At 36.2% G+C, this 21,288-nt stretch overlaps 1 protein-coding gene across 3 annotated transcripts in view; it reads left to right on the forward strand.

Annotated features, from left to right (window-relative positions):
* Nucleotides 1-21,288, forward strand: part of chrm3a (cholinergic receptor, muscarinic 3a) — a 248,839-nt gene that overhangs the window by 168,413 nt on the left and 59,138 nt on the right. The window lies entirely within an intron of this gene.

The following is a 21,288-nucleotide window of genomic DNA, read 5'->3' on the forward strand; positions in this document are numbered from 1 at the left end:
CCAGCAAACTCACCAGACCTGAACCCCATAGAGAATCTATGGGGTATTGTCAAGAGGAAAATGAGAAACAAGAGACCAAAAAATGCAGATGAGCAGAAGGCCACAGTCAAAGAAACCTGGGCTTCCATACCACCTCAGCAGTGCCACAAACTGATCACCTCCATGCCACGCCGAATTGAGGCAGTAATTAAAGCAAAAGGAGCCCCTACCAAGTATTGAGTACATATACAGTAAATGAACATACTTTTCAGAAGGCCAACAATTCACTAAAAATGTTTTTTTTATTGGTCTTATGATGTATTCTAATTTGTTGAGATAGTGAATTGGTGGGTTTTTGTTAAATGTGAGCCAAAATCATCACAATTAAAAGAACCAAAGACTTAAACTACTTCAGTCCGTGTGCACTGAATTTATTTAATACACGAGTTTCACAATTTGAGTTGAATTACTGAAACAAATGAACTTTTCCACGACATTCTAATTTATTGAGATGCACCTGTATATTAGATGAAGCTCTAGAAAGATGAGAGATGTAACGGGTGCATAAGTCTGTTTTAAGCATTTCTCTTCACTCTACAGATGGTATTATTGCACAAAGCGTTTTTGTAATTTCTGCCTTTCTTGCTGTTTTATGAGGGAGTGCCATGATGTGACGTGACAAAATGAGATCTCTTCAACATTGCGCGCTTGCGATAAAGACAGCTTTGTTGATTATAAACAGGAGCAATAGTTTTATCGCATTGCTCGCTCATAGAAATGTGGTACAACACCATTCAAATGTCTAATTAACAGATTTATACCCATTTAGATATGTAAAATCTAAAGTTCAGTAGATACACGCTTTCCCACTGCTCGCATTCACAAGCTGCTGAACTATGGAACGCCAGGCAGTTCAAATGTAGGCAAATTTTAACACGTAGACAACGCACAAACAGCGTGTTGTCTGAGCATTGCCTACATGTTGTTTACATGTTGTTTACGTGTGAAAAATCACTGCGTATACAACGCGTAGGCAACACGCAAACAACACACTGACAACACGTAAACAACATGTTAACAACACGTGATCTCAGACGTCAATTTCACATACTTCTGAGCCATTTGGCCACTTGTTCAGTTTGAACGGATAAGTGTCGTAAATTCCCATTGGCTGCTGAGCACTAGGGTTAAACCGTTTCTGTAAGCCTAGGGGGGTTGCCTATCCACTCATAGACTCTATGCTACCACTATTTAACATGCTAAGGATCCTCTTATTTCTTTGTCCTTTTCTTCCTTTTTTGTGTAGCCTATAAAAATACAATATTTGGATTGCAGTTTTATGACTTAAATTATTTTCATCAAGCTAAAATTGCCTCCTTTTCGATTAGAATGAGAGTTTGTAATTTGGTCAGGTAGTAATTCGATTTGGCTTTCTTGACAGCAGATTTACACTACTGTGCCAAAGTCTTAGGCCACCCTGATAGTTCTTATTAAAACCATTTAACTGAGAAGTGTTTATCTAATTAGTTAAAACACTTTATAACATTTAAGTAAACACAAAGATACAAAGAAAAGTGGCTTATTGTTTCTAGAACCACAGACATACAGTAGTTTATATCTGCAAAACCTGGAAATAGTCATGCAGAAAATAAGGGACATGAACACATTCAGCTGTGCATTACAGATGCTCCACAGTGATCACAGCAACAAGTAACATGGATTGTTATTGAGTAGCCTGTTATACACTACCTAACCTAACCCTAACCCTAACGCTAATTCCGAATTATTTTTATGACTGCTTTGTGACAGTTTATATAGCCTACTGGTTTAGCAATGTGACAGACTTGAAATGGCTTATTTAGAGTATGAAAAGGCTAGGACTGAAGATGGGACTGATGTGATTCCACTGCAAACTGTTCAAGCTAGGGCTGGGAGATATGACGATATATATCGTGGCGACATTATAAAGTGTCAATTGATAGAGATTTTGCTATTGTTATGTTATTGTATTGTGTTATGTAAAAATATCCATGTGGCTTTCAGTGGGCAGGACTGCTTAAAGTTATTGATGGGTTAGAGTGATGAAGAAACATGGATGAATGAGAAAATACAAAGTGGAACACACTTGATATTAAATAGAGTTATTAAGAGCGCAGTAATCTGCAAAAGATTACTCAATTCGGTACTCGCACAGCTCGGGTGTACAGTCAAATACACACAAAAATTATGCCAAAATGCAGATATTGGCAAGTATTCATGTAAGCACAATCGGTTATGTCATAAGTGAATGTAAACAGTTGGGAAAAATCAGATGTGTGTCAGTATATTGGATTTGTGCATTAGGTTTAAAGTGTAAATGCAGCCTAATACTGTACCTGCTGTTATATATGTCGTTAACAACAAAAGAAAAAGAAAATCACTCACTGCACTTGACTGAATAACTTTTGTAGCTTTAATAAGGATCAATGTATATTTAATGAATACAATCTGCTATATGCAGATTATGCAGGACAGACATTTTCATTCATTAGGCCTATTTTGTATTTTATGCACATATAGGCTACAGCACATTGTATTAAAATGTATTAATGTGGTTCAGCAGATTTAATTGCGCACTGGCCCAAGATCATGCAAATTGCCTGTATCAGCCTTCCAAAAGGCTGTGCATGGAAGTCATTTTTATTTGTATAGCGCTTTTCACAACACACATCGTTTCAAAGCAGCTTTACAGGAAATCATGCATTAAAAAAATAATATCTATAATGTCTTACAGTGATCATTGTGTAGTTTGATTAAATATATTGTAAAATGTGTATAGAAATTAAATAATAATTGTATTTAGAACCCATGTGAGCAAGCTGAAGGCGACTGTGGCAAGGAACACAAAACTCCATAAGATGTTGGTTAATGGAGAAAAATAACCTTGGGAGAAACCAGGCTCACTGTGGGGGCCAGTTCCCCTCTGGCTAAACAACATGAATATAATGCCAATATTAGTTATTTGTTTGCAGTGTAAGTCATGATTTTAAATTTGTAAATTAAGTAAGCATTAAGGTCCAGTGTTTTAAAAATAAAAATACAATATTTTTTATGAACTTTAAGATTAATGACTAATGTCTTTGAAGTCCATCCTGGATTAACTGCAGAAGTTTACATAGATGCATTGTCCTTTGTTAGTTGGCTGATGAAGACTTTTGTTGGCAATTAAATGATAGTCTGTGTATTCTATTTCAACAATGTAGTCCATCAAAGTTGATGCAGGCAGAGTTAAATGATGAGGTGCATCGCACTTCAACCTGCAAGTCATTTCAGTGAGGTTCGGTGGGGTCCATCCTAAGTCCAAGGTTCAGGCAATGGCATATGAAGTATCCGATGTCTTACAGTTGGAAGTCAAAAAAACTGAAGTGATGTTTGGCTAGCACCGGCTGTAGTTTGTCGTCATCTCTCAGCAACACATAGCAGTGGAGTCTGACACCAAGCAGGAACGGAGCTGGATCTGGCAGGCTCTGGTAACCTCGGGATATGAATCATGGAGACATGGAAACAAATAGAATAATATTAGCGTAGGTGCCATTCAATTTTATGCAGAGTTATAGATCATGATGGATGTTTCTGGTTCCGGCAGACCTAACTAAAGCAGCCTATTTGTGAGTTGAAGGATAAATTAGGTGTATGCCTGGCTAAATAGATGAGAATTTAGTCTAGACTTAAACTGAGTTGAGTGTGTCTGCACCCCGAACAGTGTCAGGGAGAATATTCCATAGCTTAGGAGCCAAGTATGTAGAGGATCTTCCTCCTCTTGTGGATTTTGATATTCTTGGAATTATTAACAGGCCAAAATTTTGTGATCATAATGAACGTGATGGAATATAGTGTGTCAGAAGGTCACTTAAGTACTGTGGAGCTAGACCATTCAAAGCTTTGTGTGTAGTTAACCGAATTTTAAAATTAATACGAAATTTAACAGGTAGCCAATGTAATGACAATTAAATTGGGCTAATATGATCATATTTCTTGGATCCAGTCAGCACTCTGGCAGCTGCATTTTGAACCAGTTGAAGTTTATTTATTGAATTTGCTGGACATCCTCCCAGTAATGCATTACAATAATCTAGTCTTGAGGTCATGAACGCATGAATGAATTTTTCGGCATCAGCAACAGAGAGCATGTGTCGTAATTTAGCAATATTTCTCAGGTGGAAGAATGCTGTTCTACAAGCATTGGACATTTGATTTTCAAAGGACAGATAGGTATCAAATATAACACATAAGTTCTTCGCTGTTGAAGACGACGTAACAGTACATCCATTGAGAGTCAAATTATATTTTAGTGGCTTATTTTAGAGGTTTTTGGTCCAATCATTAGTACCTCTGTTTTGTCGGAATTGAGTAGAAGGAATTTTCTGGACATCCAATATTTGATTTAATTGATACACTCTGCTAATTTGGAGAATTGTGAATTTTCATTGGGTTTAGAAGAAATATAAAGTTGGGCATCGTCTGCATAACAGTGGAAACTTATTTCATGATTCTTGATAATATCTCCCAGGGGAAGCATGTATAAGGAGAAAAGCAGAGGTCCTAAACTGATCCCTGTGGCTCTCCATACTTTTGTTTGATTTGACAATTCCTCGTTTACACATACAAAGTGGTAGCAGTCTGATAAATAGGACCTAAACCATGCTGATGCAAGTCCACTAATGCCAACATAATTCTCCAGCATATTCAAGAGAATGTCATGATCTATCGTGTCAAAGGCAGCACTAAGATCTAAAAGCACTAGAAGAGAAATGCAGCCATGATCAGATGATAAGAGCGAGTCATTTGTAACTCTGATAAGTGCAGTCTCTGTACTGTGATGGGGCCTAAATCCTGACTGATATTGTTAATATATTCCATTTCTCTGTAGAAATGAACATAGTTGGCAGGACATTACCTTTTCTAGTATTTTCAACATAAATGGTAGATTTGAAATCGGTCTGTAATTAACCAGTTCTCTAGGAACAAGCTGTGGCTTCTTAATAAGCGGTTTGATAACTGCCATTTTAAAGTTTCTTGGGACATGTCCTAAGGATAGCGAGGAGTTAATCATATTAAGAAGAGGTTCTGAGATTACAGGGAATACCTCTTTTAAAAGCTTAGTTGGTATTGGATCTAACATACATGTTGTGGCTTTTGATTTTTTTATAAGCTTTGTTAGTTCTTCATCACCTATGACAACAAAGGATTGAAGTTGCTCGTGAGCAAAATTATTAGACACTGTTTTCTGAGGTGCTGTGATAGTTGATTGCATAGTTCCAATTTTATTTCTGATTATTTCAATTTTATCAGTAAAGAAATTCATGTCATTACTATTGTGCTGTGACAGAATATCTGGTTCAAGCGATGCTTTAATCTTAACCAATTTAGACACAGTACTGAATAAACACCTAGGATTGTTGTGGTTATTTTCTATGAGTTTGCTCAAATATGCTGACCTGGCAGCTTTTAGTACCTGTCTTGTAGCTACAGACACTATCCTTCCATGAACCACGAAATACCTCTAATTTTGTATTCTTCCACTTGCGCTCCATTTTCCGAGCTGCTCTCTTGAGAGCATGAGTGTGATCATTGTACCACGGTGCGAGGCTATTTTTTATTTTATTTTCTTTAATCGAAGGGGGGTGACACTATCAAGATTGCTAGAGAGACTGTATTTATATTTTCTATTATTTAATCAAGTTCTTCTAGACTTTTTGGCTTACTGAGTATGTGAGACAATTCTGGAAGATTATTAGTGAAGCTATCTTTAGTGGTTGAAAGAATAGTTCTACCTGAGCGAAAACATGGTGTAGATTGAGTGACATTAGCTGATTGCAACCAACAAGAGACGAGGTAATGATCTGAGATATCTTCACTCTGTGGTAGAATTTCTATTGTATCAACATCAACTCCATATGACAGAATTAAATCTACTGTATGATTATGGGATGAGTTGGTCCTGTCACATTTAGTCTGACTTCAGGAGAGTTGAGAATATCAATAAATGCTAATCCCAATGTGTCATTTTCATTATCTATTTGAACGTTGAAATCACCAACAATTAAAGCTCATCTACATTAACTTCTAGATCAGATAGAACATTTGCAAATTCACCAAGGAAACCAGAGTAAGGCCCGGGTGATCTATATACTGTAGCAAGGGCAAAAGACGACAGATATGTTTTATTTATATCTGGCGGTGTCATATTAAGCATTATTAGTTCAAAAGACTTAAACTTATATCCTGTCCCCTATCATTGAGATTATATTGAAGAACAATAGAGGTTTCCAAGGCAGTCATAGAACATTCACTCAACTTACCAGTCATGTGATGAGTTGGGGGTTTATCTGATTGTCATCAAAGACAGAGGAGTTTCACTGTGCTTCCCCCGCAGTTAAGATTTACCAGATGCGACAAACTCAGTCTTGCTGGCATCGGTCTGCATTTCTTTTTAGCTCAGAGGAATGCCAGTGTAGATTCTGGATTTAAGTAGTTCTGCATGGAATTGTTCAATTTCTCTTTGTTTTCTTCTGTGTCGATGCACTACATTGTCGACTGATGATGTTGGTAGAGGATCCCCTGTGTAACTGATTCTAGACCAGTCTGATCTTTAATTTTGCACATCAGATCTGAATAAAGTAGCTGATGTCAGACGTCCTGAATTGCTCACCTGCCCGGTAACAGATTGGCATTTGAGTGGCACAGTAAAAGGCTGTGAGTGTCAGCAGGCAGCTGGTACACACCCTTGGCATCCAGGTCCATGAATGTTAATGTGGCACTGTTAAGCCCACGCGTACCAGATTTCTCCACGGTGGGATCACACGAATTTACATATCCCGTCAGTCATAATATCTCCAATTTAAAGGAACATAGACCTGAGCTGTCAGTGGCTACACAAAAGAGGAATAACTCATGTCTTACCTTCTAAAAGGGATAGTTCATCCAAAAATAAAAATTGTCACCATTTACTCAGCCTCTTTTCTTTCCATTCCTGATTTTCTGTCTTCCATGGAAAACAAAATGAAAATCTGCAGACTGTTCCATGCCGCTCTTTTTCCTACATTGAAACTGTCAAGCCATCAAGAAAAAAAAAAAAAAAAACATTCTGTAAGTAATGGTTTATACCTCACATTCCTGGTTTTGTAGACTTGTAGATCCTGACTCATACAGACTAATTTGTAGTGAATTTGGTAGTATAAATGTACATGGGATAGGTTAAAGTGCCCGTGTACCTCCACCATTATATGTAGGGAAACAGTATGTGTGAGCTAGGAATTAAATTAAACTGTCCTTATTCTACATTATTATGTAAGGAAATTTATAATGGAATTAGTCACGTTCGACAACCATTATAAATGAGATAAATGACAAATAAATAGATTATTTGTCTGAATAAAATTCTCCACCATTAAAATCATAATACAACGTCTTGTTGTATCTGCTCACAATTTCTATTGTAAGGAATTAGCTTTAATAAGGGAATTACGATTAATTCACATATTGGAGTAATATTATTCTCATGGCTTATTGAAAATAATATTACACAAATTTAGGTACAGTTTGAAGCGAAATCTTTTAAAAAACAGGGATGAGATTATTTATCAAAATATACCACAGTCAAATTATCTTTAAAATAGAAATATGAATAAATTAATCATAACTCGTTATAATTAATTATAAACATTTGGATCAGTTAATAGAATTAACTTGATGTAGCTGAATTAACATTACAATCAATTAATCTGTTACACATAACTAATCTAAACAAACACATACGCACAAATCACGCATACATGGGAAATGGAAAAGTGAAATTGAATGAAATAGGAACAGAACAGGGGAATGAAGCTATGAAAAGAGTCATTTAACCATCAGTTTCTTACTTCAAAGCACCTTTGTTAACAAAGGGGTTCACAGCTTATACTAAACCTCTGTTTAGTTCATTAATTGTATGATACTTGCAATGCCTTGGCAGTTGAGAGAGCGCCCGGATGCAGTCTCAGGAGAAAGTCTTGATGGTTCCTTGAGTTGATGGTGTTGAATTTGCAATCAATTTCTTCCGTGTTGAATGAAGAAATGATGATGAACTTGCGGTGTTAGTTTGACTCCGTTATGGTCGAAGAAGTTACACATGGCTTAATAAGTTAAGGCCTGCCAGCCCGCGACCTCGTGGTCACACCGGGTGTTTCCGGTCCCACACGAGCAGCAACCATGAGCAGAAGGGAGAAAGAGAAGAGGGAAGAGGGAGAGAGAAGGAGGTCACTCTGACAGTGCCCTTTAACTCCTGAGGGACGTCACTCCTCTCGAGTTTGGCTTGACCAGTGAGAAAGGTGCAATTTTCCAGCAGGAAAAGTTCCTTTGTTTGGAAGCTGACTCATTTGCATGATTGGAGTAAGCTAGCAGTTTGTGCCCCTTTATGCTCTGATTAATATAACAAGCATACAATGCATGCTATAAGGGGGTGCTATACTCCAATGTTTAGGGCATCACACAAGGATTAATTTGATAGGAAGCATGATACCAATAATTTTACATTATTTAGTGGTTCTGTCATAAAGCATGCACAAAACAGTATACAGTACAAAAGACACTATACGAGACAGTAATAATCATACACACAATGTCCTATATGCATGTTCATTTTAGAACAGTTTATCTATAAATTAATGAATAAAAGTCTGTTTTATGTCTTTCCTATGGGAGAATGAAGTGAGTTTCTTCTCAGCCACATTCCTTTGCTTTTGCATGTGGCTACCTTCCCCCACCTAGAATGTGTCTGAGGTCCACTAGTTGCTGGACCAGTGTCAGCAAAGGGGGAATAAGAGCCAATAATGATTAGTGGGAGAACAGACATCTCGGAGTCTGCTTGGGCCTACTTGGACCTTTGCTTGTTACTGTCTTGAGACGTCTGTTGGATTATTCATTAAATAATGAATAATTGTGTGTCTGATTGGTCCAGATGCTACAACTTATATACTCCTGTTTGAGCTTAACAGCCCCAGTTAATATGTACGTGATGATGACAGAACTGTTAGACATTACATTCTGAATCAAGTTTTATTATCTACCCAGCACTATGACTGGTTGTAGAGAATTTATCAACACATTTCCCTGCCATTTTGTACTCCATATTGTGATTATGACCAGGGACTAAAAACAGTTCAAGGAACAAAAACTAAAACTGAAAACGAACACAATTTTAAGCAGAACATAACTGAAAACTGGAACAAAGTGATTATCAATTGTGCCGGAGTGAAAACATTATTTTTAAATACTGGTTCCGATAATTTTTTCATGAAACTACAGGCCAAAGTGTTAATCACAGTAAATATTTGGAGCTACACTACATGTTGCCCGAGAAAATGAAACGTGTGATTTGATACTGAAGGAAACTGCTGCATCACACATTTCAAGTCTTCACTGAATTATTTTTTAGATATGATGCATTAATACAGATTTGGTGCTGCCGGGTTTTGACTCAGAAGCAGATCTATAAAAAAAATGATACTTAACTGTTAATTAACTGCTTGTCATGATTTCTATTCCGATTAAGCCACCACACATGAAAAAAAATAATTGCTTATTTTAGCTTATTTTGGCCTGGATTTTCCAGACCATGTTGCTTGTTTCTCTTGCGAGATCTGCCAACACTGCAATAGTTATTTCACCCACCCCTTAGTGTACTGTCATTTTTAAAAGAACGTTATTAACCGTTCTTTTATTTTGTTCTAACCGGTAACCTTTTGGAAAGGAGGCTGCAGAACTTCTGAACCTGAACGAAAAAATACAGTTTTACTCAGAACAAACTGAAATGAAAAACATTAGTTTTTGTCCCTGATTATGACCCCATGTCAGATTCACTAATCATAATGCTCTTACTGTTTAAGTTTAAACATGTGGCAACTCGGTCTCTCAGCAGCCAAGTCTCTCGGCAGTCCACTTTATTTTACTGAAACTGTTTACACATTCAGAACTAATTAAAGGTTTCATACAGGGACCCATTTATTTGCAATTTAAGTAATTTATTTTCCCTTCAATGCCTTCAAAATGTGTACATGCAAATGACTCTGCATGGCAGGTCTTCAGTGGATATGCTGCTATTTTAAATGTTGGAAAATTCAAAAGTTTTTTTATGATAACATTTTCCTCCCACGTGAAGTCTGGACTAGTGAGATTACTATGAGTAGATGAGATGTAGTAATTTGAGGTTTTGGAAAAGCTAGGCTTTATGGCTGTGTGTCATATCAAAATTGTGATAAGCTTGCAGTGTAAATTACACCCAGGGTTGCCAAGGTTTAACACAGAGGGTAGAGCAATAAGCAATAACTTAATCCCTTATCCTCTTATTATTTTTGGATAAGGGTTTAATAACCCTGTTTTTTGTGTTGAGTTTCTTTCACAAATATACTCAATATTGTAGTTCGGCAGAGTTTGTCACCAAAGAAATAAAAAAAAAGCTTGACATGACATCTAAAAAATATGGCACTCATGCACAAGATGCCGGAAAAAACAGCGGGATGCGGTGAAATCCACGTACTGCAAAGAAAAGCAATAAGAAATAAATCAATGCAAAAACGCATTTGGTGTGAAAGACCCCAAAGAAGAGCCTTTGAGAAGAATCCCTTGTATTGACTTTTATTCCTCTTTTGTCATCTCTTTACTTTGATGAAAGTATTTTTCACTTTGACATTATTAAAGCCTTTGTTGTTGTTGATATCATTTGTCTTGATCAACTGATGAAACTCGTTCATCAAGACTTCACTCTTTGTTTTAAAAGTTTAAGTTCTTCATGAAACCCAACACTATTGACACAGTATTAAATAAATTATTGGTGAGTTTTGTATGTTGAGGTACTGTTATTCATTTCTTCCTATTTCACGTCTGTACTCCGCCATGAGACGCTGGACTGAAATGAGCATAAAATACTTTTTCCCTCCCTTATATATGCGCTAGCATGAATAAGATTAGAGAGCTACCATCGAGAACACAAGAGCTTTAGGAAGTTACATCATATGCTCCAGGACATGATTTCTTAAACTTTTTCAAGGGTATTTGTTGTCATTTTCTTGCTGTTGGCATTGTGTTTGTTTGTTTTGTTATTGCTGTGCTTTTTTTTTTTTTTTTTTTATCTGCATGGTTGCAGACATTGTTCAGAATTCCTTTTAAAAACACTTGGGCTCTCCAAATATGTATTTGAGTTTCATCTGGTTGCTTTTCCTGCTTTGCTAACCTTTGCTAACTTTGCAAACCTCTGCAATGTTAACTGACTCTGTGATGCATCAGCAGTGGAAAAAGAGAGAGATCTTGCTCGAGCTCTGAATGCATCCTTTAGCACTTTGAGGAATGGCTTGTAATTTCCTAAGGGCAAAGTCATTATAGTGGTCCTGACTATCTGGGTTTTATAGACCCAGGAATAGCCCCTCATGCTGAAGGAAGTCTCCCATCAGCAAAAGCTCTGCGTTGTGATAGTCAGCATTTGTGTGGTCACATATCCAATGTCTTCAGGAACTGTACATGTGTGTGTGTGTCTGAGTTTGGACACCCAAATCCTAAAGCCAACTTTGTTGGTTCAATGACTGGATGGTTGGAAAATATTCAAATAGAAGCCGTTCTCTACAGCAGCAAATGGAGCACATTTTATCCTTAGGGTCATTTTGGGAAATCTAAAAGAAAAGTAATCAGATTTTAGATTTTGCAATGATTCCATGGTATTCTTCGAAATACCTTTTTGAAGGTTCACCATTTCTGCTCTCCTGAGATCTTAAAAGAATAGTTCACCCAAAAATTCTGTCCATTTACACTGATGCCGATCTAAACCTCTATGACTTTCTTTCTCATGCTAAAGGAGATATTTTAAAGAATGTTTAGTCTTCTCTTTTCCATACAACGAAAGCATGTACCATGGGCTGTCAGGTTCTAAAAAGGGCAATCGGGCACAACAGTCTGGCATCCAGGATTAAAAATCCCATTTTATTTTATTTTTTTTATTGTAGACTAATTAATTTTTAACTATAACTTATAAACCTTTTTTTTATTATTGCATTTATACATACAGAAAGACAAACAAAAATTACTACAGTGAAGAAAATGACCTTATAAACCTTTAAAAACAGACCTACCGTGAGTGCTGATATTGTTAACCGATGGTATAAGCTTCTGTTGAAGCCATCAGTCCATGTAATTTCAACTTAGTTAAAAAAAAAATCATGTTTAATAGTGAGATTTCTGGTGAAGAACTACACTACTTATGATCCTGAAGGAAAGTGATCCGCCAATCAGAGAATTGTGGCAAACAAAATGCAGCAAAAAATCCAGCAACGATCGACTACTCTCATGACGCACTGCTAATGACGCAATCAAACTCTAACTACTTACATTTACATTTATTCATTTGGCAGATGCTTTTATCCAAAGCAACTTACAAAAGAGGAAAACATAAGCGGATCATCTTAAGGAGACAGTGGTACGAAAAGTGCCATATTACAAAGTTTCACTAGCATCAGAATAGTATTCAAAACAGATTAAAGTGCAACAATAACGTTATTTTTTGTTTTTTAGTAAGTGGTTAAGTGCTCATGGAAAATATGTGTTTTAAGCTGTTTTTTGAAGACAGAAAGTGAGTCAACTTCACAGATGGAGTTGGGAAGATCATTCCACCAATGTGGTATGATGAAGCCGAAAGTCCGGGAAAGTGTTTTGGTGCCTCTTTGTGTTGGTATAATAAGGCGACGTTCCTTAGCCGACCGCAGGCTTCTAGTGGGCACGTAGCTCTGCAGAAATTATTTTAGGTAAGCTGGAGCAGACCCAGTGACTGTTCTGTATGCCAGCATCAGAGCCTTGAACATGATACGTGCATCAACCGGCAGCCAGTGAAGAGAGACAAGGAATGGTGTAACATGCGCTCTCTTTGGTCGATTAAAGACCAAAATAAATTTTGGCTGCTGTCAAACGTGTTGCTGCAATCTGGATCATTTGCAGGGGTTTAATTGCACATGCAGGGAGGCCTGCAATGAGAGCGTTACAGTAGTCCAGGCTAGTTATGACAAGTGACTGAACAAGAAGTTGTGTGGCATGTTCAGTGAGGAAGGATCTTATCTTCCTGATATTGTAGAGTGTAAATCTACATGATCTTGCAGTCTTTGAGATGTGGTCTGTGAAATTTAGTTTGTTATCGATGGTTACCCCTAGATTTCTGACCGTTTTGGACTGTAGTTGCACCCAGCTGCACGGTGATGTTGTGTTCAACAGCAGGGTTGGCTGGAAAGATAAGGAGTTTGGTCTTGGCTGGGTTAAGTTGCAGGTGGTGTTCCTTCATCCAGGCCGAGATGTCTGCCAGGCAGGCAGAGATTCGAGCAGTCACTGTGGTGTCGTTGGACTGGAAAGACAAGTAGAGTTGTGTGTCATCAGTGTAGCACTGGTAAGAGAAACCATGTGCCTGAATGATGGGTCCCAGTGATGTTGTGTATATAGAGAAGTGGCCCAAGCACTGAACACTGAGGTAGCCCAGTAAGTAGCTGATGTGGCTTGGAACCTCACCTCTCCAGGCTACCTTGAAGGACCTACCTGAGAGATAGGAATTAAACCAGTCAAGCACAGTTCCTGTGATGCCCAGCAAAGAGAGGGTGGAGAGTAAGATCTGATGGTTGACTGTGTCGAAGGCTGCAGAAAGGTCCAGCAGAATCAGGACGGATGATCTGGAATCCACTGTGTGGAGTGTCCACTTTTGAAGCCTGACTGATTGTCATCCAGCAGTTTGTTCTTACTAGTAGTTACTAGTGGTCGACTGATATTGGTTTTCCAATGGCCGATAACGATATCCTAGAGAGCAGGATGGCCAATATAAATGTCGAAAAATCCTAATACAATTAAACAACAGCAAATCAGATGTACACAAAATTTCTAAAGTGAAACGAACACTTATGCAATATTTACTCAAATTTGCATAAACTAAAAAAGAAAAAACCTTGAAAACAAAGTTTTGACTATCCATTGACAAATCTAGACCTGACACAAGGGAAAGTTAACACTTCTGTTAATCGGCCAAGCAAGAGCGGTTACTGGCCAATGCAGATAATTACAAAATGGCCAAATATTGGCAGATATCTTGTATACATCTCAATATTTTGCAGTAAACTTAAAATGTATTGTTTATATACTTATTATCTTTTAATTATTAGTTTTGTATTTTTCAATCTTTTTTAATTTGATTACACCATTTGCAATACTTCATGGGATTGTAGTTCATTTGAAGTAGAGAGAATTGTTGCACTCAAATAGGACTCGTATATCCTTAGGTGCGTGGAGCAAAAAAATATAATATCCAAAATCCACAACAGATGCTGTCCGCACACTAAATGAAGAACAGACAAAAATATTTTTTAATTTAGACTTGCATAGTGAAAAAGTGCAAAGTGCAGTGAGTTAAAAACAGACCAGTAAGCAAACATTTCAGCCCATAGCTTTCTTCAGTGCTCACCTTACAAACAACAACTCATCCCTTTTATAAACACATGATTACAAATTGAGACCAGCTGAGCTTTATTCAGAGGAACTCTTAAAGTTATAGAGCTCAATTACAGAGACTTCAACATCTCCTCCTCTGCAGTCCTCACCAATGCACAGGGAAAATTTCCATGCAACAATTGTATTTCTTACTCTCATTACATTAAATGTAAATCCTTCACACTTCCGCACACTTCCAAAACATAAAAACGTAAGCAATTGATTACCTGTAAAACCACATGTTTTATATATATATATATATATATATATATATATATATATATATATATATATATATATATATATATAATATGTCCATGTTCTCTGTTATCCACCTTTTTCACAGGCAGCGAAATTACCCATTATGCTTAGCGTGTTCTTCCAATGTGGATGCTACAGACTTCTGCTTTGCAGCTTATTCCCATTACCAAGCACTGAAATATCACTAACAACAGTCAAAAACGAGTGAACAGTCTGTGTTTACTTAATGTAAATCCCTTTCTCACTAAAGGCCACGTGTGGACATTTGGTTTCGACGGCAATCCCTGAACACACATTTACATGGTAAAATTACTGGGCTCTAACACTCTCTGCATGCTCTGTGTGTGTGTGTGTGTGTGTGTGTGTGTGTGTATGTGTGTGTGAAAGAGAGAGACAGACATACAGCATGCAGAGAGAGAGAGAGAGAGAGAGAGAGAGAGAGAGAGAGAGAGAGAGAGAGTTCACGTATATGATGCGCTAGATTTAATTATGTTTTTTGTTGAGCAGTTCAATATGAACTGTATGAACAGCCAAATCACGGACATTTAGGGAATCTAGAATCTCCCTTAGCTTTTTAAGTTTCGAAAAAAGAGGAAACATCTGTGAAAAAAGGACGTATGGTCATAATAGTTTCCATTTAAAAATCTTCAGATTTGAGGCACGTACCTTTGCATTATTTCTGCATTAATAAGTGCCGCCTTCTCACGCACTCTGCCGAGAACAACTTGGTCTCTCCCTCATTCAGATACACTCACAGCGCGACATGAGATATGAACCTTGTAAAGATGATTAATAAAACAAAGGCTTGGTTTAAATGTTTTTCATCTTTGTTATCTTCCAAAATGACGGACAGTATTTGGAATTATTTGTCAATGTTTCATTTTTTTTTTTAACCTCTGATTATTACATCTGGTTCGACTCGGAATGTTTCAGCATTGGCAGCTTTTGGGGGCTTATCATTGTGACATTCATTTTCCAGTAGTCTTTAAGCCACCTGTAGTTGTTATAACACCCTATAACATTGCATAATTATCCAGACCCTTAGCTGCTCGCTATCACCAGTAACGTTAGTCTAGCTGATAACAACAACTAAGCAGAAATGTGGAGCATTCGAGAGGAAGTCTCTCGCCGCAATGGCGCCGCCCATGGAGAAGTCAGGAAAAAGGTGTATATATTGGCAAAACAAAGTGCACATTACGCACTAGAATCATTGAACACATGAGTGCTTTTAGGAGATCGGATAACACATCTTCTGTTTTTTGTCACTTTGAATCTGCCAACATTCTCTTACAGATTTGAAGTTCCTGGGCATTGAGAGAGTCCTTCCTCTTAGGAGAGGGGGGGATTGAGACAAGAAACTATAACAAAGAGAGGCTTTTTTGGATTTGAGTTAAACTCTTTAGGACCCAATGGCATGAATGAGGAGATGGATTTTTTTTTTTTCTTTTTTTCTCTTTGTACTTAGAGTTCCTCTGGATAAAGCTCAGCTTGGTAATCATGTTTTTATGGGATGAGTTGTTGTTTGTAAGGTGAGCACTGAAGAAAGCTATGGGCTGAAAACGTTTGCTTACTGGTCTGTTTTTAACTCACTGCACTTTGCACTTTTTCACTATGCAAGTCTAAAAAATATTTTTGATACTTGGTCTGCTCTTCATTTAGTGTGTGGACAACATCTGTTGTGGATTTTGGATATTGTAGTTCATTCTCATATGAAAAAGTGGGTAGGCTCTGTTTACTGTTTCTGTGAAGAACAGACTGAAATATAAATTATATGCTGAAAAGTTTGCTCTCCACCAAAGCTTTCAAATCTCATTCTTGCTTGAGCATATTCAAACTTGGCATATGAAGAAGTTTTGTTCCAGGTGCTGGTCCTTTTTGCAGCCTAAGACTCCTGGTCACTATATGCTTTCATCCTTAGACTCTTAAGACAATGTGACTGATTACAGTACAGTAAATCATTACATTTAATTTGCTATTATAGTCAGTTTAGTAAAATGGCTTGCATAACACACAAGCAGATGAGTGATTTCATCTAATTAACAGTACCTGCGCTGAGCAGAAGAAAGAGATTATGTCTATTTGGATAGCGTTTAGGATTCTAATTAAGCATGCAAGAGTTTCTGTTTCTGAACTAACTTCAAACCAGAGAGGTCATCGTACAGTATGTTTTTCTTTCAATTAAGGGCCAAATAAGGAGAAGAAAAATACAGCTGGTTAATGTCAGGGAGGATAGAGTGGGAGAGTGAAAGGGAGGAGAGTGTGAAAGAGAAAGAGTAAGGATAATGACAGAAAATGGGAGAGAAAGAGAGAGAGTTAGTGATAGCCTGTTATATTGGACCACAGTGATTTTGTGTGTTTGGCTTTCCATTGTCTAGGGCTGTCACGATTATGAAATTTGGCTGATGATTAATTGTCAAACAAATAATTGTGATTATGATGATTAATTGTTTTTGTATTTTGGGCCATGACAATTAATTGTCTCTTTTAGGGCTTTCACAATCAATTGTCATATAAATTGTAATTTTTCTTAAAGGAATAGTTCACCCCCCAAAAAAATATCTCTCATTATTTATTCACCCTCATGATATCCCAGGTGTGTATGACTTTATTTCTTCACCAGAACACATTTGAAGAAAAATAGAAACTTTCTTATTAGGTCCTTAAAATCAAGTGAATGGCAATTTCTCTTTTAAACGTCCAAAAATCACAGACAGTCAGCATAAACTTCATCCATACAAAACCAGCTGTTAAATTAATGTCTTCTAAAGTGACACGATCACTTTTTTAAACTCTAAATTAGTGTTGTCACGGTACCAAAATTTTTTTAGTCGGTACCGATACTAGTGAAATTTCACAGTTCTCAATACTAATTTTGGTACCACAGCATAAATATGCTAATATGACAATGTGCTATTGAACACACCCGTTTATCCTATTTAAAAAGTTACATTTCAATGTAAATAATAAATTAAATTAAATGCATGATTCCTCCAAGAGTTTCTCAATCAAGGATGCATTGCTTAAGTGTTTTTAAGTAGCACCCTACTGAAATCTGTTTTATTCTTTACCAAGTCATGTTTTTCTTTTTGTTATTATTATTTTCCAGAACTCATGTTTTAGTTTAATTTAATTTCATCATCAAAATTGTCTAATCAGTTAATTTTTTAAAAAAATTAACAAGTGAAAATAGAACTTTTCAAAATTATATTGCATTCTTTTTTGCCAAAGTTTTATTAAACAGCAGTCTTGCTTGTGATATATTGCTTAATTATTATTATTATTATTATTATTATTATTATTATTATTATTATTATTATCTTTACAGTGAATATTACATTTTACGATACAGTTGTAATGTATTTCTGTTACAATTTCTTCGATTTCAGGGCTCTAGCTTATATTTTGAAACATGCTTTTATTATGACGGTATATTTTTTACTGGATGTGTCACTTTCCGGATAAACAGTTTGCGACACAGAGACTTTTAAGTCATGTCTGAAATCTCATCTCTTTACACTGGCCTTTGAGTCTGACAAATGAAATGTAGGACACAGTTTTGGGGTGTTTGTAGTTTGTGTTTTAGATTACTGATGTTTGTGGATGTGGCAATTTTTAAATGTTTTGTTTTAAATGTTATTACTGTGAAGCACTTTGGTCAATTTTGTTGTTTTAAATGCTTTATAAATAAAGTTGAGTTGAGATTAAAGTGCAAATGCTGTGATTTAATTATATAAATATATAGTTTACATGTGCTGCGTGGTTCACAGTAGATTAGTGCTCTGCTCTGTCATCTGATACAACGTGTCACGAATGATTCTCAATATGTTTGTGCGGTCGGATTTATACATTCATTCAAAGTACGCAGCTCTTCCACACTAAGATTGCAGCCTTTAGCGGTTTAATAAATCACACTAGGACATGTCAAGATTTTAATTTGATTAATTGGCCATTTACAAGGAGTAACAGAGCACGTGCTAAAAATGATCATTTTAAAGCAGTCGTATGTCAGTCATATTGCGCGCTGGTACCAGACTGAGTAGGTGCTCAGTACTAACGGTACTGCAGAAACACTGGTATCGTTACATCTTTTTTATTTTAGTATATACTTAGTACCGGAGTACCGGCATTTTTGACAACACTATTCTAAATCATGCTTCTGGTCGGCAGCAGTATGCGCGTTACGTAATCGTATTGGCATTTGAAACACGTGAGAACTGACGCACGTGTGTCACAGCCGGAAGAGCAGCGCTGTTTACAAGTAAGGAGGAGGAATGCTGTACAGTAGTTTGGTTGATTTTGGTTTAAATCTGTTATTATCTGTTTCTTTACTCACAATGGTGCATTTGTGTGCTTATCCTGGATGTCTTAACCGAGTGGAGAATGTGAGATTACCTTGGTATCCATCATCACACGAGAGACCGCTTGGACTCCACCCTCTCCGGAAGCGTTGGATTATAGTTAAAAAGTACTTAAATAGTTTTATTTTTTCGCACCAAAAGCGATTATATCACTTTAGAAGACATTAATTTAACCTCTGGAGTCGTATTGATGACGTTTATGCTGACTGCCTGTGATTTTTGGACCTTCAAAAGAGATTGAGTTGTGTAAATTGTCATTTTTACAGTCATTTTAGGGTTTTAGGGTTTGTTGATAGTACATCGTCATGGCAAAGAAGTTGTAAAATTGGCTATAACTTAACACAGAAAATGTTAGTAAGTGATTTCATCACACTAAAATCATGTTTACATACTTATTGTTTTTGTCTTGTGGCTATACTTATGAAAAAGTGAATATTTTAACATTCAAATTGGCCCCCATTGACTTCCATTGTAAGTACCTCAATTTTTGCTTTTTTTTTTTTAAGGAGGGACGAGTCAAAATTAATTTTTGTGGTAATCAATATTATGCCACAAATGCTGTCAATTGACCTTAATTGTATTGAACCCAGAATATTCTTTTAACTTCAAACATATAAATCAAATAATAAAATAGGGATGATTTATTTTTAATGCTTTAAAAAAAACTTCTGAATGACATGAAAAATAATGTTTTACTAAATACTTAAAATATATATTTTAGTAATATGACTTTAGTTTTTGTCAAATTTACATTTACACTGTTGCTTTTGGAACTCATACAAATTTTATTTTATTTTTTTAAATGTTTTTATTTTTTTTTGTTAAAAAATATAATACAAATATTATATTATATTGTATTATATTATAGTATATTATATTATATTATATTATATTACGCAACAGTAAAATATTTCTATCTTCATTTTGTCACGTTCACATTATCATGAAGCAAAACCTTTGAGATTTAATTTCTCCTCCTCTGTGTCACAGCGTGTCACTAACACTACGTGTATGAACCTGATATGACTAGTAACATTTTCCATCACACAATCATGAAATTAAAGTGAAACTGAAGTGCTTTGCGTTCACTATCATAGTTTATATTTGTTTGTTTTTATTTTTGCGGGAGTTTGGCGCAAGCTTCTGCTTACGGCATGTGCATCAGAATGCTTGAAGCATTTCACGTGCTCTTCCGGACAGGAGCTGCTCTGATTGACATCTGCGGTGCGGCTCAGTGACGCTTGGAGTTCAACTGAATGACACATAAACGCGCCGTTCATGGCATTTATACTGTATATTTGCTTAAAATTCCCTTATTTGGGCATTAAAATGTGAATTGGAATTGGAATTTAAAGTGCTCAATAATCGCGGTTAGATCAAATAACTGCAATCAGATAGTTATTTAATAATCACGACAGGCCTACCATCGTCATACAGTTTGAAAAATACTTTACACCTGCAGTGAATACTGCTCAGATCACTCTTTTGAGACAGAACAAAAAAAAAAAAAAAATGTTTCTGCTGCAGTCTCTATTCATTTATTTGAAAAGGAATTAGATCCCTTTTATGAATCAGAGAGTAAATAAGAAGAGAAGGAAACCATTAAGAACAATGTTCTTGAGGTATGACACATTTTAAAACATTATATCACTTCTCTTCATTCTTGGAATACAAGTGTGTGTGGACAGTTTACAAGGACTTTTTTTTTTAGGTTACAAACTGGTAATTACAAGGGTATTATGCTATAAATGTGGTTTATGAGGACATTTCTAGTATCCCCATAATTGAAATCACTTAAAAAACATACTAAACGATGTTTTATTGAAAATGTAAAAATGTTTTTTTTTTTTTGTTTTTTTTTTTGTGAGGGTTAGGTTTAGGGGATAGAATCTATAGTTTGTACAGTATAAAAACCGTCTATGGAGAGTCCTCATAAGGATAGCCACACCAACATGTGCGACTGAGACCTGGGTGAACAGAGGTGGATACCATGCCAGTTTCAACAGAATTTTTTTTCTCCACATTTTTATAAACAAATTGTGCTAACAAATGCATCACATATTAAGAGGTCTCTATGCCAATAATTCTCTGTGGAATTTACACATTTCTATGTCAATGAAAAATCAGATTACAAATTTACTTTCTAAAAATGCAGAAAGTTTTTTGT

Source organism: Myxocyprinus asiaticus, chromosome 17 (assembly GCF_019703515.2).
Source record: "Myxocyprinus asiaticus isolate MX2 ecotype Aquarium Trade chromosome 17, UBuf_Myxa_2, whole genome shotgun sequence".
NCBI classification, from domain to species: Eukaryota; Metazoa; Chordata; class Actinopteri; order Cypriniformes; family Catostomidae; genus Myxocyprinus; species Myxocyprinus asiaticus.